Source organism: Echinops telfairi, unplaced genomic scaffold (genome assembly GCF_000313985.2).
Source record: "Echinops telfairi isolate 266 unplaced genomic scaffold, ASM31398v2 ScPeMD7_1;HRSCAF=3_0, whole genome shotgun sequence".
NCBI classification, from domain to species: Eukaryota; Metazoa; Chordata; class Mammalia; order Afrosoricida; family Tenrecidae; genus Echinops; species Echinops telfairi.
The window spans coordinates 53,897,465-53,914,564 of record NW_022103896.1 but is presented as its reverse complement, the minus strand read 5'-3'; positions in this window follow the sequence as shown (position 1 = coordinate 53,914,564).

Sequence of the window (17,100 nt, the reverse complement as noted above, 5' to 3'; positions counted from 1 at the left end):
TCTGTCCTCTATTTCCTTTTACTTTCCTCTTGTCCCATATCATGCTCAGACTACATTTGGGGTTCAGTAATTCCTCTCGGTTATCTTGTCCTTGATCAAGCTCTACCAGGCCTGGTACCCCCTCCTTGCCATTGATTTTGGATCACTTGTTGTTCCTTTGTCCCTGGATTTGTTAACACCCACTTCTTTTCCCCTGTCTCTCCCTCTCCCATGTGGCCCCGGAACCATTGGTCCCATTGTTTTCTCCTCCATATTGTTTATCCCGCCTATCTTATCTAGGTAGGCATGCAGAGATAATATGCACACACAAAAACAAGACAGAGCAAAACAAACCAACAAAAGAAAACAAAAAAACAATGACAAAAAGAAAGAAAATCCTGTAAATAGTTCAACGTCTGTTTGTTGATCTTTAGGAGTGCATTCTGGTCAAGTCTGATGGGGTGCCATGTCCTGGCCCCAAAGTCTATTTTTGGTATTCCCTGGGGACTTTGTTCCTCTGTTCTCCTTGTAGTTCTCTTGCACACCCTTAGTGTTTTGCCTCAGTGTGGTGGGGTCAGATTTGTCGCAATTCCTGTACTCTGTCTCCAGTGTTGTCCCCCATAGCGCTATGGGTCAGTCAGGGATATTGTGTCTAATAATAGGGCTGGCCCTATGGTCTTCTCTGTGCATTGGCTGCTCTCAGCGGTGATATCATCCTCAGGGCTTGGCCTGTGCTCCACTCTCTCTTCCTCCCCCTTCATTTGCTCCTGTCTGCTCTGATCAGACATGTCCCTCTTCCTGAGCTGTAGCTTCAGTGCTGTCCTCTGCAGTAAAGTCTTGTGGGAAGTGGGGGGCTGTCCACATAGTTGGGATTGGGACCAGCCCCTCAAGGATTTTTTAAAGTTAAAGTCATTAATTCAAAAATAAATACTTGAAGAGATAGAAAACAGTTATGGAAAAATGTGCATGAAGTCTGCATTGCCTGTAGAATAAAGTCAGCTGACAAAAATACATTCAACTGAGAGAAACCCTGCTGGCACAATAGTGAAGTACTCAGCTACTAACTGAAAGGTCAGTGTTTGGGATCCACAAGCCACTATGTGGGAGAAAAGACCTGGTAACCTGCTCCCATGAAGATTACAGTAAAGCCTCTACTGAAACTATTGCCCTGAGTTCTTTAAACTATAAACCAAAAGAACCCTGTAATGTCTTCTTAGAAACAAACAGTGATTTTGCTTAACAAATAGAGAATGTTTGCCTTAAGGATTGTACTCTTGGAAGATCTATTTAAATGGGATCCCAAAACAAAACAAAACTGTGTTAGACAGGGTTGTCTATAGAAACAAAACCAGGACACTTATGATTATTTAGATAGATAGATAGATAGATAGATAGATAGATAGATAGATAGATAGATAGATAGATAGATATATTCAGCACAAAGGAATTTAACAGCTAATTAGTCCACACAGCAGTACAGAGGGCTCAGTTCAACTCACTTCTGTGCAACAGTTAGTATTCTGGAAGTCTTTCAACTCACTTTGGCTGCTGTGTCCAAGGTCAAGGAAGCAGACAGCTGAATCTTCCCTAGGGCAATGCAGGCAGAGTTTGGCCACAGGCAGCAAACAGCAGCGCAGGTCACCAACAGTCAGTAGCTCAGGAGCTAAGCAAAGAAGGCCCGGATGGGATATCAAACTCAAGCAATGCAAGAAAACAGGATCTGCCAGCCTCAGGCTCAAGTGATGGATATACACCAGCAGCATGGCGAAGCAGGTTTCAAGGAACCTCAAGCTCTAGCAACCCGATCCATGGGTTGGTTGACCAACAGGTAGTGTAGCTCACAAATTGAGGCAGAGAACTAGTTAAAGCAGCCACATGCTGGTCTGATCACCAGAGAGCAAAAGAGAGAGAGGTGGGGTTTGCCAAGCCATTTATCTCTTTGCCTTCCAATCAAATTGCAACCTTATTAATCTTACATGTTCCTATTGGCCATGTTGGCACACAAACCAACCTATCACAAAAACCACAACAATAAAAAAGACAACAGCAACTTGAATGATTAGTTAGGCAACTTAATTAGGGGACAGTAAATTTGTGTTAATGGGGGTGGAATAACTCAATTAAGAGGGGTGAGTTGAAGAATGTAATCAATGTCACTAGTTGATGTGTAGAAACTTATTGAATTGGCATATAAAAGAGATCAGATTAGACTCACAGATTGGTGCACACAGGGGGTGGATAGAAAGCATGAGGGTTATGTACAAGAGAGGAATCACCCTGATTTGGATTTACAGTCTCCAGACTGTGAGAAAATAAATTTCTGTCTTCATTGTTGAATTGTCTCTGAATCATAAAGACCCTATATGCAACAGAAGGAAACACTTCCCGGATCTGAGCCATCCTTACAATTGTTGTTATGTTGGAATTCATTGTTGCAGCCACTGTATCAATTTATTTTGTCAAGCATCTTCCTCTGTTCTTTAAATCAATGCCCTCCCCCCAACAACAAAAAATCACATGCTAGAAAACCCTGGGCTATTCTACTCATTCACATGGCGTCCCTGTGAGTGAAATGGACTGGATGACAGTCAACAGCAATGTCTAAGAGGACAAGAGCTCTTTTAGAGTGAGAGATACAAAACTGACACAAATCGCCAGTTGTTTTTGTCAGATGTCATTGGGTTGGTTAGGACGCACAGGGACCCTAGATACAACAGAATGAAACAACCGGCTTGCTTTGCACCATCTTAAATTGTTGTTATGTTCGAGCCTCTTATTGTAGCCGCTGTGCCAGTTCATCTCCTTGAGGCCCTCCCTCTTTTTCGCTGCCCTTCCCCTTTACCTTGACGTCCTCCTCCAGGAGCTGGTCTCTCTTGACAGCATGTCCAAATTACGTGGAATGAAGTCTCATGATCCTTGTCTCTTAGGAACATTCTGGCAATACTTCTTCTAAGATAAACCTGCTTGTTCTTTTGACAGTTGATAGTACTTTTGATATTCTTTGCCAATACCGTAGTTCAAATGCATTGATTCTTCTTTGGTCTTGCTTATTCAGTGTCTAACATTCACATGCATATGAAGCAGTTGAAAAATACCATGGCTACCTTTGAGTGGTCTTTCCTACATCCTCATGGGCAAACAGGAGTCCTTACATCCTTACAGAGTAAAGACCCACCCACCTTCAGGACATGGGGGGGCACAGAGAAAAGTACCATGGCTTGGATCAGGCACATTTTAGTGCTCAAAATAACATCCTTGCCTGGAAACACTTTAAAGAGGTTTTGTGCTGCAGATTTACCTAATGCAATGTATCATTGGAGCTCTTGACTGCTGCTCCCAGGTGCATTGATTATGGATCCAAGCAAGATGAAATCCAAATTCAATCTATCAAGAAGTTACCTATTGGTCCAGTTGTGAGGATTCTGGTCTTCTTTACACTGAATTGTAATTCATGCTGAAGGCTATAATTCTTGTTCTTCCCCAGCAAGTGCTTCAACTCCTCCTTACTTTCAGCAAGCTAGGTTGTGTCATCTATGTACTGAAGGTCGTTAATAAGCATTCCCCCAATATTGATACCATGTTCTTTTTCAAATTCCCAGTTAGACGAAACCAAATCCTTTGCCATGCAGTCAATTTTGAACAGTGTAGAACCTATGCCCTCAGAGGCTTTCCAAGGTTGTAATCATTTTTCTTTTAAACAGATTTATTGGTACTTCACAAAGTTGTACTCTTTACAAAAGAAAATCTCCACATCTCTCTCCTCCAGAGCGGCAGGTGGGCTTTCTGGCACATGGAATGAGGCAGAGGCGAAGGATTCAAGTGGCTGAGAGGCCAAGAACCAGAGAGAGAGAGACATACTTAGCAGCATGGCTGAGAAGAGGTACTGTGGATAAAAGAACTGTGTCCTTAACACTTTGTTCTCTCTAGCAAACCCCATAATCACGAGTATTGTCTGGGTTCTGTGTGCTCATTGCACAGACTACTGAACCGGGTGGAAGGAGAGTGCCGTGGGAGGGACGGGTGGAGTGAGACTAGGATCATGAAGGATGCAGGTCAGAGGCAGGTCTAAATTCTGCCTTCTATCATCACTTTGGGTCAGATGTAGAGTTTTAATCTCCTTCCTTCTTGGGTCTCTGGAGGTCAGTCATGACCCTAGCCCCTCATGCCATTTTCCTCAAGCAATTTTTCCCCAAATAACAGCGAGTAAGTGATAAGACAGTATTCTATCCAAGGCATCTGACTTCAGGTTCAATTAGTCCTAAAAGGAAGAGGAGAATAAGGATTGAGGAAAACTGCGGGCATGAAAAACCCTTTGTTTCCTTGTCAGAAGAAAGGATGTGCTTTTCTTTAAGACGTTGAGGCCAAAGAATGGGAATGTATGCTGAGCACATACTTGTTCTAATACAACAGTTGACCCCAAATTTACAGGCCCTGACATAATAAACTCCAGACATCTCCAGAGAGTGTCTGATAAACAATATATAAAAATTATTCCATCATATCTATGTACTAAACTCTAGAGCTTATTATCAGGCTTGTCCACTGTCTAAAGGTCCAGCACTAAACCACCAATGTGGAGCAACTGAAATTGAGATGGTCCTGTCCAGTAGTGAAGAGAGGCTTGATATGTTATAGGTATTGAGGTTGGTCAGGAGAAAAGGGAAACTATAAGGATGCTATATAAAAAGGGAGGTAAATGTTCTCAGATGTAAGTGGCTAAGGGTGAGCCAGTTCACTCTGTGAAAGCAAGAAGACAGGTGGTAGCAAGCTTGAGACGGTCCAGTTTTATGTATCCAGTGTTTTAACTCTTGGAATGGGAGTTGCACAAAAAATCTTAAACTTTACACTGTTGAGATCTCTCAAGACAGGCCAATAAGCGTTCAAACAGAGCTCCACTGTCCTTCAATTCCACAGCTTATTAAAGAGGTTACAATATTCAGCACTCAAAGACTCAACAAACGTGCTAAATAAAACAAGCAATAGAATGATTACATATTAGAAAAGCATTATAAAGCAAAAACTCTAAAGAGGTCCAGAAAATAACTAATAGAAGGTCTAATCAATAACTAGTCATTTTGCTCAGACTACTAATTTATCTACTGTTCTATGCTCGTTCTCAACACTTAGGAGAAGAATAGTGAATTTTATCATTCAAGCACAGCAGCATTTTAAGACACAACAGCATTTTCCCGTGACTCGGGAGCGGGTTTCCAGTTGAGATCATCATTTTTGTATTCAATCATTTATCCAACCCTCCAGGGTCCCGCCCTGGTCCCATCATTCTCTCTCCCTGTCTTAGATATCATCTTCCCTTCACGCAAATTCACAACCATTTACCCTCTACAACATTCGCTTTGTGTCTCTATTTCTGGTCATAATTCTTCACAGTTCTTCACTGTGATTTCTGTACAAATCTCTGCTTATGATAAAGACCTAAGTAGATTTTCTCCCTCTGAATCGTCACAGAATTGATCACCGCTTATTGGAGCCCTCATCATTCTCGGCATCATTGAGGCTTTGCTCTTACTTTATACCCTTTTTTCTGACCCCACAGTGCATTTCTTTCTTGCTAGACAGCTGCTCTTTGGCTATAGCCGTGCCCTTATAACATAGGCGGGGTCTGTAACCATTTAAAGTGTACGTGTGTGAGATTTTGCATGGACATCCAAGTTGCATTCCATTTCCCACAAATAAATTATGTTGCAGTAAAGATCCTTGCAAATGTTGCACCATGAATGTCGGGGACATTTCTCAGAGATTTCTATCTCATAGACTTTTTGCTTGATGAACTTCGTGGAGTGCTGTCAGATTGTTCTCCAAACCAACTCTCATCATTTGCTCCGATCAATAATGCATGAGGCTTTCAGTTTATGCACAATCTCATCAATACTAGACAAGAGCTAAATCTTAAAAACAATTTCCTCACAGATGTAGAGGCGCTTCAGTGTGTGGTAGTTCATTAATTACTGGAGAGTTGGTGGATCTCTTTTTCATTTGATTTTTCTATTTTGGTACAGTTTCTATTTAACAGAAGATTACCTGTCTATTGACAGTTTCAACGAAAATTAGTTTTGTTAATGAGTTCCATTTAATGCTCTCCTTTTAAAACTTCAATATTCGCTTTTATTATTTACTTTCATCCCTTTAATTTTGCATTTCCTTTCCATTTAATATAATATAATGAACATTATCTATTTCATTGTATAGTTTTCATTGTCATCGTGTTCATAGGCTGCCTAATATTGTCAGTTGCTGTTTGGTTGATTTTACAATTATCATGCATTTTTCGTTGATTTTCAGTGTTTTACTCTATCCAATGCTACATTAGACATTTGTATCATACAACTCTGAATAGTTTGCATCAGAAATTCTTGTACTTTCTATACTTGTTTTTATGTATTTGAGTACTAGTGATTCTGTTACTAAGTTCTGTAAGTATTAATTGTGGTATTTACTGATAGGTACCTTAATTCCAAAAGGTCAAAGCAAAAACAAACCCATTGCCATCAAGTTGATCGAACTCATAGTGGTCCTATGGTCTGAGTGAAACTGCCCCTGTGGGTTGCCGCGAGGAACTCTTCATGGGGCTAGAAAGCCTCCTCTTTCTCCGGAGGAGCGCTGACCTGGTCGTGAGCAGCCCACAAGGAAGCACTCGGCCAGGGCTCCTTTGGTACCTTAATGATTGCTTATAGAATAGAAATCGAAACATTTGATGCATTTCCTTCACATTTTCCCATTCTTATTTTTACTAGTTCATTATTTTTCTATGCATATTTAAGTACAGATTTGCATTTGTATTTCTGTCTTTATTTTCCTTGGAAATATATCATAACATCGCTCAGAAAAATTATCAGCCCTCTAAAAATAACTTCTGTTCACTATTTCTTCCTTTTAAATGTAATGCTTTAAGCTCTCTGTGATTTATTTTTATAGGTGGTAGAAAAAGTGAGGAAGCTCCAAAATGTTTATTTTCCCACCTTCTTGAACAGGGATGCTGACACCATTTCTCAAGTGTTCCTTCCTTTCTCAGCTGCTTGTCATTGGCTTCAGTCCTAATTACAATTGAATCTATGTATCAACTTTGCTGCTCCATTAATCTGCTTCTATATTTATTCTACAATACTTTATTACTTTTCTTTTATTTTAGAATTTTTTTAGATTATAAATTTATATATTCTAGAATCCTTTTGGAATCCTTTTCTACAGTCTTATGTGGTTTTTTTTCAAACTTGGTTTTTACTGGGATTATGCTAGATCTGTGTTATCCAATATGGTAGTTATTAGTCACATGTGACTATTGATGACTTGAAATATGGCAAATTGAAATGTGCTATGAATGGAAAATATACATGTAATAGCCAACAAAAAATAAGAATCTGAGATATGTCATGAATATTTGTTATAGTGATTACATGTAAAATTATAATAGTTCAGATTGAATGATATAAAATATATTATTAAAATTAATTTTATCTCTTAAATTTTTAAACTTCTTTAAGTGTGGCTAGTGGAAAGTATAAAATTACACAAGGGGCTCACATTTTATCTCTGTTAGACAATGCTAAGTTTAATATTTAAATAACTTAGGAGACCATTTACATATTTTTTCCCATTCAGAGAGCATAGTATGGAACTGTATTTAAGACTCCTTAGATAAAAGGGAATACAAATTTAGAATGTTTAGCCTAATCATAGTTATTCAAATATACGCAAACATTCTCAGGAACCTTCTTTGGAAGCCAAGCTAGGGATGGGGAGTACAGGATTTCAGAGTACTAGAAGCAATATGGAAGATGTGGGAGATTTTAACTGAGCTTGGGGTGTGTGGAATTTTAAGTCATGGGCACCGTCCAGGAGAAAATAATTAGCTGATAGTTGAGTATATTGTTCTGAAGCTCAGGAGAGAAATATGATTGAAAATAGACGTGAGAGTGTCAGACCATTATTTGCCATCAAGCCTCCATACGGTCTCCTTTAAACTGTTTGTTGGTTAGTATGTTTGTTAATAAGTCTTTGTAATTTTCAGAAGCATATGGATTTTAATAAGATATATTTTACACAACAAAACAAAACCAGACAAACAGAAAAAAAAAAACAACCAACCAAACAAACAGACAGACAGACAGACAGACCTGGAAGAGAAACTATGTTGGCAAAAAGTTGGGCGGTGACCTAGGATTTATTTGAAGGCTAACTTTTCCCCAAGATCACCATGTCTGAGGAAAGTGTTCTAGGAAGCCCTCCTGGGAAGCCCTCCAAGTGAGGAATTTAAGAGGAACCACATGACCCAGATATGAGAAGAAGAATTCAGCCAAGCACAGGCTACCCCTACTAAAATGTTTCCATTTATTGATGGAGGCATGTTGGGATGGAATGAGTGAATGAGAAGTCAGGGCTATGCAGTTTATAAGAGGGATAAAAATAGAGAATACAGTTGAGAATAGTGGGTTTTAATTTGGACTGTTACTAAATAAAGAGCTAGCAGGTGTCTGAGCTGTTGGGCTAGTTAGAGGAAGCGACCTTTCTGGAAAGGTGAGCCTCCCTCCCTAAAGCTCATGGGAGGAGTTCTGATATGACATGACAGGAACATAATAAAAAAAACCTAAATACCATGGTCGACTGGGAAATCGGGACCCTTTTTCTGAGGTTTTTGCCCAAGGTCTACTTCTCACTTTAAAGGGCTGCTGAGTAGGGTGTGGCATTGCAAACCCAAATCTGTCACTTCATAGGGGATACTGTCTAAGTCTTGGCCACCGTATTCCTGTTGGACTCTAACTGGTAGAGGTCACTTGAACTCTTAGTAGATTCTCTGTAGGTCACATGGAATCTAAAAAAGTCTCATGCAAACAGCCACGGCTTCTCCGCGAGCTCACACACATACCCAAGCCCTGCTGAAGGAGTCTTCAGAAGCATCCTTCAGGACTAAGACCCTCCTGCTTCCCTCTGAACGTATGGCTAGGTGTTCTCATTTTACCAATAAGATCAGTCGGTGTTAACAGAACAGAAGAAGCCTCTCAAGGTTAAGGGTAATTAGGAACTATACTAACAAAGTGCTTTTTCCCCTTCTTTTGATAAGGATTGTGTCATTCTTAGCTCCTTAACCTCTTAGCTTTCTGTTTCATGAAGCTGAGAGACAGTGAGTCACTGGTTAGCAAGTGGGAACTATTGAGCTATAAACAGGAGCTCTGACTTTCACACAGTGCTATCTGAACATTCTCTCAGTGCTTTCATTTGGGAGATTTGGGGAGAGATTTCTCTCTTTTGGACCTTTCATGTCAGAAAATTTTGAAAATCCAATAGTGATACTACTCAGTAGAGTTGATAGATACGCAGATTGGATTACCGAGTAGATGGGTGGATGGAAGAAATGTAGGTAGGTAGGTAGGTAGATCTTATTCTTTCAGTTCTAGAAGGGACTTTTTGTTTTACCAGAAGATTGTTAAAAAGTACTGAGTCATCCAGAAGACCCTGCCTGGGAGTCACATTTGTGCCTCTGACGTCCCAGGCGTTCCTGACTGGCTCCCCGCAGCTGGCTTGCTTCTCTTCCCGCACAGTAGCAGCCGCTCTGTATTTCTCAGGGAACCTCAGGGGAAACTATGGCGATTTGAGGAAACTTGGCCCATGTGAAGGCCAGCCTATTTAGCCTCATATTAAAAAAAAGAAAGAACGCAAATCCAAGTCTACAAGATACTGAAAAGTAATGTGAACCTCTATTGAATGATTCCTGAAGGTACCAGGCTGGGAATTACCCAGTGGGATTTTACCCAGTGCATTACAAATTAAGCTTCCTAAAAACCCTTATTAGACACCCTTTCCTTTCCCCAAAGTTCTCTGTAATGATAGAAGTCTCTGCGCATCTCCCCATCCCATGCTGGGTCATATTTTCAGATGACCTTTCTTTAAGTAAAGCAACCCACCCCTCCCTGAGAGAAGACCATTGTGAGAACTGGAGGGAAGGGAGTTCATTACAATTTGATCCTTTTGTTTTTGTCCTATAGAGATTAAGTTCTTCTTTCTCCTTAGGAATACAACAACGTTAGAAAATTCAAATTTATCTTGGTCTTATTAAAAATGGTTTTTTTTAACTGAAGTTAAAAAGTGCATGCCTAAGGGTTTGTTTTTCCATTAGGTCTGTGAGCTGGTATCTCCTTTGGCAAGGAGGGGGGAAGGGGAGAGGAAGGAAGCCAGAATCATCCTGGGCTGCAGAGGAAGCGCATGCTTGTCTCTCCTGGGGCAGCAGAACCCTCATGGGATGCAGAAGCCCAGGCTCTGGCATGCTGCTTCCTACCGGGCAGCATGTGACAGGTCTCCTTGCCACATTGTGTGCCCATTTCCTATCGTGTGTGTGTGGAGTAATTGATATAGCCATCCTTCTCACACATAAGCTCCTGCTCCTACACATGATCAACAAGGCTTTCCTGCTGACATTTACTGTGCCATGGAGTCTATGACCTCAGGGAGACCCTTGCTCTTTCCTGAGCCTCAATCTTTCCATCTATTAAATGAGGCTAATTTAGAACATGCAGGAGATAATAGACATAAGCTATTTTTGAAAATATAACTAACATATGAGACTATGATAACCTGAATGAGTCTTTGGTGGTACAACAGCTGAAAAAAAAGTCTTTGATTGAAGACTTTGAACCTACCAATAGGTAACATCATAATCAATACAGAAAAGCTTGAAGTTGTCAAGGATTTTGTCATGCTTGGATCAATGCTAGTAGAAGCAGCAGTCAAGAACTCAAAAGACATAATGCATTAGGTGAATCTGTTGTACAGACTTCTTCAGGGTATTGAAGACAAGGATGTTACTTTGAAGACTAAAGGGTGCCTAACCCAAGCTCTGCATGGTATTCTCCATTGCATTCGATGGGTGTGAAAGTTGGACATTGAGTAAGAAGACCGTAGAAGCATAGATGTATTTGAATTGTGGTGCTAGCCAAGAATATCGAAAGTACCCTGGAATGTTAAAAGGACAAACCGATCTGTATTGGAAGTAGTCATGCCAGACTGCTCCTTAGAGGCAAGGATGGCAAGATTTCATCATACATACTTTGGACACATTTTCGGGAGAGACCAGTTCCTGGAGATGGACAGTATGTTTGGTAAAGTACAGGGGCATAGAAGGAGGGGAAGGCCCTCCACGAGATGGATTGAGCCAGTGGCTGCATCAACGGGGGGCTCAGGAATAGCAACAATTGTGAGCATGGTGCAGGACCAGGCAGTGTTTCATTCTGCTGTGCAGAAGGTCGCTGTGGATCGGAGCTGACTCAATGGCAACTGCCAACAACAACAACAATGACTCTGTGGGAGAAAAGACCTGTGCTCTGCACCCATAGGAGACTCTGGGGGCAGTTCTACCCTGCCCTGCTAGGCTGTTATGAGTAGGAATTGACTCAGGGCACACAAGAGCCTAACGACCTCAAAGTTATAATTCATCCATCTTCACGGAAACCTCTTGGGAAGGGAAGATATTTGGTGCAGGGGACGTCACCTTCTCCTTTTGAGATGCTAACTTACTTTTGAGATTTTGTTATACTCCTGATTGACTTTACATGTCTTTAATTGCTTTGGGAATAGCATTTTTTCAGCTCACAATTTTAAGAAGCATTGATATTTGAAATTCTATATTCTTCACTTTTGACTTGATTAAGGCTTCAGGCAGGAGCACCACTTTCCATAAGACCAGTCTCCTTTGAGATTTGATTATTGCTTTCTTGCCAATTCATGAAGAAGTAAACATTACTTGTGATTCATCTTAGTTTATAACCAGCTTCCCAAAAGGAGGGGACATTTCCGTTATACAGAATCTATTTAAAGTTATACAGAATCTATTTAAAGTAGCACTTCATTGTTAATTGTAACCATTCAAAGCAGCTTGTGGTAACCAACTAAACCTAGTACTTTTCTGTGTTTTTGCAGATCAAAGATAAAAGCCATGAAAACTATAATTTTCAGTAGTTGGAAAATTATATAAAATGATAAGGCATATAGAATAAATTTGTTAGCAAATACTTGCCATAATTTGTTAGAGTGGCAAATATAGAATATATTTAATATGCACTCATAACGTGTAAAATCAATTAGAGATATTGAAGAAGAATTAATGTATTTGAATCATGGTGCTGGCAAAGAATACTGAATATATCATGACCTACAAGAAGGATGAACCAATCTGTCCTGGAAGAAGTACAGTCAGAGTACTTCTTAGAAATAAAGGCAGAGCAACTTTGTCTCGTGTGCTTTGGACATATTCTCAGGAGGGTTCATTCTCAGCAGGGATCATCCCCAGGAGGATCAGTCCCCGGAGAAGGACATCCTGATGTTTCAAGTAGAGGGGCAACATAAAGAAGACCTTCAGCAAAATTGACTGATCCAATGGCTGCAGTAAAGAGAGGATATAGAAGGGTGGGAGTGATAATGTCAAGGAGTCCAGGAAGGAAAAGCATGTTTGGAGATTGATTATGGAAGTATTTGTACAATTTTGTTGGACATTAATGAATTATGGAATGATATGACATGTGTATTAACTCCCAAGTTATGGCAAATTAAAAGAAAAGAGAAAGCATAGATCCAGGAATGGGTTTTGGACTCCCATTAAATCCTAGCTCCAATTTAAGAACAATGAGTTCTTACATCCTGTTCCTGCTTGATAGTCGCCCTCAGGAAGTAAACACAGAAGGTGCGGGTGCTATAGCAACATGTGGCAAAGGATTTGGATGGTGCCGACTATCAGATAAAATAGTGTCTGGGGTCTTAAAGACTTGTCTCCAAACAAGCAGCCAACCACGTGAGATGTCATCCTACTCCATGTGGAAGAAGCACACCATCATCAGTTACTGAAGGATTGTAATCCATATAATCCAAAATCAAAGGGTTGATCATTATCAAAGTCTAAATTCTGAGAGGCTGGTGTGCAGAAGGAGATGGATGACAGTGGGAGCCCAAGAGCCATTGGTGGAACTATTTCGGAAATAAGCCTCCAGAGAGCTCCCCCTATCTAAAACTGAGGAATGGAAGGAAAGTGGTCACTAAACAGAGTGCTTGGGAGAGAGGAGCACAGAAGATCAAAGTCATATATCTGACCCGAACAGTTACAACCTCATCAGAAGATTCCCCTTGATGATGTAGGTTGGACCTGATCTGATTTCCAAGTGTTTTTGTAGTTTTGGTTTATATTGTTTTGTTCAGTTTTTGTTTGTTCATAGGAATGTATCTCAGAGGTGTTATGTCAATGGAGGCCACCCTCTTGAAGCTGTTATATGCTTTTTCTGTTTTTCGGTATATGAAGCCCAGGATTGGGAATAGCAAGTAGGAATATAGGAATAGCAAGTAGAATAAGGGTTTTGGGGGGAGACAGGGAGGTACATTGGTGGCAGGGAGGAGGGGGGTGGTGTGGCAAGAGGGAGACGATACCAAGGAGTCCATGTAGAAAAAGATTGTTTGGAAACTGATTGTGGTAACAATTGTACAATTCTAGCTGATATTATTGAAATATGGAATAATATGATATATGTAATTAAATCCCAACTAATGAAAACAAAACTAAAAAAAATCCCTGTATTCCTAATAATCCTCATGATCATCCTGTGCCCCTTGAGAAGATTTATCAAGGTCGCTCTTTTGTGATACCAATAAATAGCCACTATAAGCTTCAAAAAAAGTTAGTCTTGGAAACTCACAGGGGCAATTCTACCCTGTCTTATAGAGTTGCTATGAGTCAGCATTGACTCCTCTAGTCTTGACCTCCACAACTTCAGACAGAGATCTCGAATGCACTCCACCGGTGGCTCTTCCTCCTTGACGGTCCTGAAGTTTCTCTCAGTTCCTGCTTCTGAAATCACTCATCCTTACAGCTAAGGGAGTGCTGACTTAAAATGATCAATCCCCTCTACTAGTGTTAAACACCCCCATTCGGTAGGAGCTACAGAGACATGGACAGGGGAGCCGTATCAAGGGATTTCACTTCACTACACTGACCTTTTGTTTTACGAATGCATGATATATGTTACTGATGACTCCCCACAGCTCACCAGCTTCCGTCTGTAGTGTTCAATGTGTCAGCCTGCTCTTGAGATGCCCTCAAAATTTAAGTGAGATGCTCAAGGTCATGTTTTGGCTCTCACAGACTTACTGTTTTCTTGAGCATCAACCTGAACTTACATTTAAGCAATTACCCAGTTGGTTCCTGGCCTGGATTTTGCTGCTTACACTGAGCTTCTTCATTTCCTTTCCCACAGACATAGTCTGTTTGATTTCTGTGCATTTCATCCGATGAATTTGTGTGCATAGTCACAGTTGATGTTGTTAATATAAGGTATTTGTAGTGAAGAAATCAATGGTCTTACAAAATTCTATGCGGAGACTTCCAGCTTCATTCTTATCCCCAAGGCCATTAATTTTCAACTATAGAACTTTTTTGTCAAATTTTTCCATTACAATCCACCATGAATATCAATGCATCTTGATTACATTGTTGATCAATTTCATACTGAAGACGTTTGTAGAACTCTTCAATTTCTTTATCATTAACGTTTATGTTTCATTTAGCATAAATTGGAATAATAGTTGAATTAACTGAATTTCCTTCAGGAATATAGATGTCACATGGAGAAATATCCTTAGAGTAATAATGGTCACTTAACTGAAAGATGAAACAGAATGACCTTATTTGAATCCACAGGGTCCTAAGGTCTAGAAGCATTAAGGTGATATTTGTTTAACAAACTTTAGTGGCCTGGAAATCACAGATCAAGCAAATACCTGTAGATGTAGTATGCTTTCTAAATTTAGGAATAAAGTAGTTAGGAATAATCGTTGGTTGTTTGTATCTGTTTAATGATTCTCAGAGTAAGGTTATGAATATACTTAGTTTTCTAAATATAAACTTTATTTATTCAATTCTGAAAATGACCTGCAGACTGCATGCATAAACCCTCTTGTTATTTTTTTTCCTTGTGGTCTAGACTGGTCTGAAAACCTAGTTTAATGAAAAAAATAATGTGCTTTCACCAAAGGTTATTAAAAACCCAGAAATACACATGGATGCATTTTATTTTCAGAAAGTGTATGCATAGGAATCTAAAATATTCTGACCAGTGACTATGAAATAAAACTACATTTAGTACTTTAATATAAATTATAGTGGTACTACAATATGTATACAAATCATATGACAAAATAATATTACATATATACATAATATATTACAGTACTTGTACACAAATCATTTATCATTTCATTCCATATTATATCCTAGCACATCATTTGTACGGATTTGTTTTCAGACGTCATTTGAAACGTGTTTAGGATCTTGACCTTTATCTTCACATGTCTTTCTTCTGTCTGTGTCTCTCACCTGTACCTCTTCCGTTTCCCTGAGGACTCATATTGAAGACTCCGCATTGTTGGACTGCACAGAGTCCAGGAGAGCCTGCCACTGTCGCCAAAAACAGATAGGTTGATTCAAGAAATCCTAAATTTATTCCCGCAAGAGCTTACAGAAGGAGAACAGCTAGGTTTCTCCTTGAGCAGTTTCAGAGTTCAGTCCTGACCCTACAAGTTAATATAAAAGAAACAGGATTTTCACAATGATTCAACGAGGAGATTAGCAGGTTTTTGATGTCATAAGATGCAATTGATACTCTACGTAGACCGGTTCTACAATAATCTTTAGGAAATTATCTATACGTACATTTCTCCAGGGGCCACTGTATCTCCATTCCCTGAAGCTTCCTGGGCCCTTGTTTATTCAAATTGGGTGAAGTTTCCTGTCTGGCTACTTATCTTACTGACCTTGTTAGCTTCCCTTCCCAAATTGGAACATCTCTGCTGATTAACATTAAGAGAAATGTTTTACTGTAAGGAAGGGGATTGTTACATTTTGGATTTTTAGCAAACTAAATCTTAAATTATGTTACATTTCCAGTATTGATTTTCCCCATATCAATAGGACCTCAATGTTGATTTGACTTCTTACACCTTCAAAGACTCCTTTCTCAAACAAGGTGCCATTCATGCTTGCTGGGATTTAGGATTCAAAAAATCTTTTTGGAAGGACATACTCAATTCATAGCAATGATTATCGGTAGACATTTTTGCATAAATTAACAAAAGCAACTGAAAAAAAGATTTAAATGAAAGACGAGTCAAAAACTTGGGGTTTGACGGTGCAGGGAACAGGACTAACTATATAATCAGAATGATTCGCAAATGATGGGTGGAGGCAAGGAGATAAAAGCTTTAAACTATTACATCAACCAACTTCTTATCGTGGATGCACTATATTCTTAACAATTATTTAGGTACATGGATTCAATTCTCGTTCTTAAAATGAATTTTAAAAGCTGCTAAAAACTAACTTTAATTGTCAAATAGTTCACATTGCGAGAGTGAATCTATTCATTTTGAAACCTCTTAAGATAGCATCTGGGAGTCACCTCAGAGTGTGGGCCTGAGGCCTGGAGGTCGTGGGGACACCCCGGTTAATTTTTATCGTGAAATCTATAAACTCCAGCAACAAAGTTTGGCTTCCTCAACAGAAAGTCAATTAGTCAGAAGTATTCGCTTACATTCCTCCATGTGTCCAGCACTGAAGTAAACCACACCCAAACCCAACCCACTGCCATCGAGTCCGTTTCTGACTCATAGGCACCCTTTGGAGAGGGCAGACGTGCCTCTCTGGGCTTCTGAGACTGTAACACAGCAGTGGAACGCCTCAGCTTTCTCCTCTGGAGAGGCCGCTGGTTTCAAACTGCTGCCCTCTCGCCCAACGGCCCAGGGTGTGATCACTACGCCACAAGGACTCCCAAAACTGAAATAGACCTTCCACACCCAAACCAAACCCACGGCCATCAAGCCGGTTCCGACACATAGCATCCCTCTATAGGGCCTTCCAGACTAAACCTTTATGGGAAGAGTCTCATGTTTCTCTTGAGGAAGCAGTCATTTAGAGACTATACAAGAAAGTACTAAAACACAAATTCTGCTTCAAGAAACTTGCCCTGACAGGATTTTCCATGGGCCTTTGCTTATGCCTTGTTTCCTGTACAACCAGCCCACAACCACTGAATCAACTCTGACTCAAAGCAATCCTATAGAGGCTTTCTGAGTCTGGGC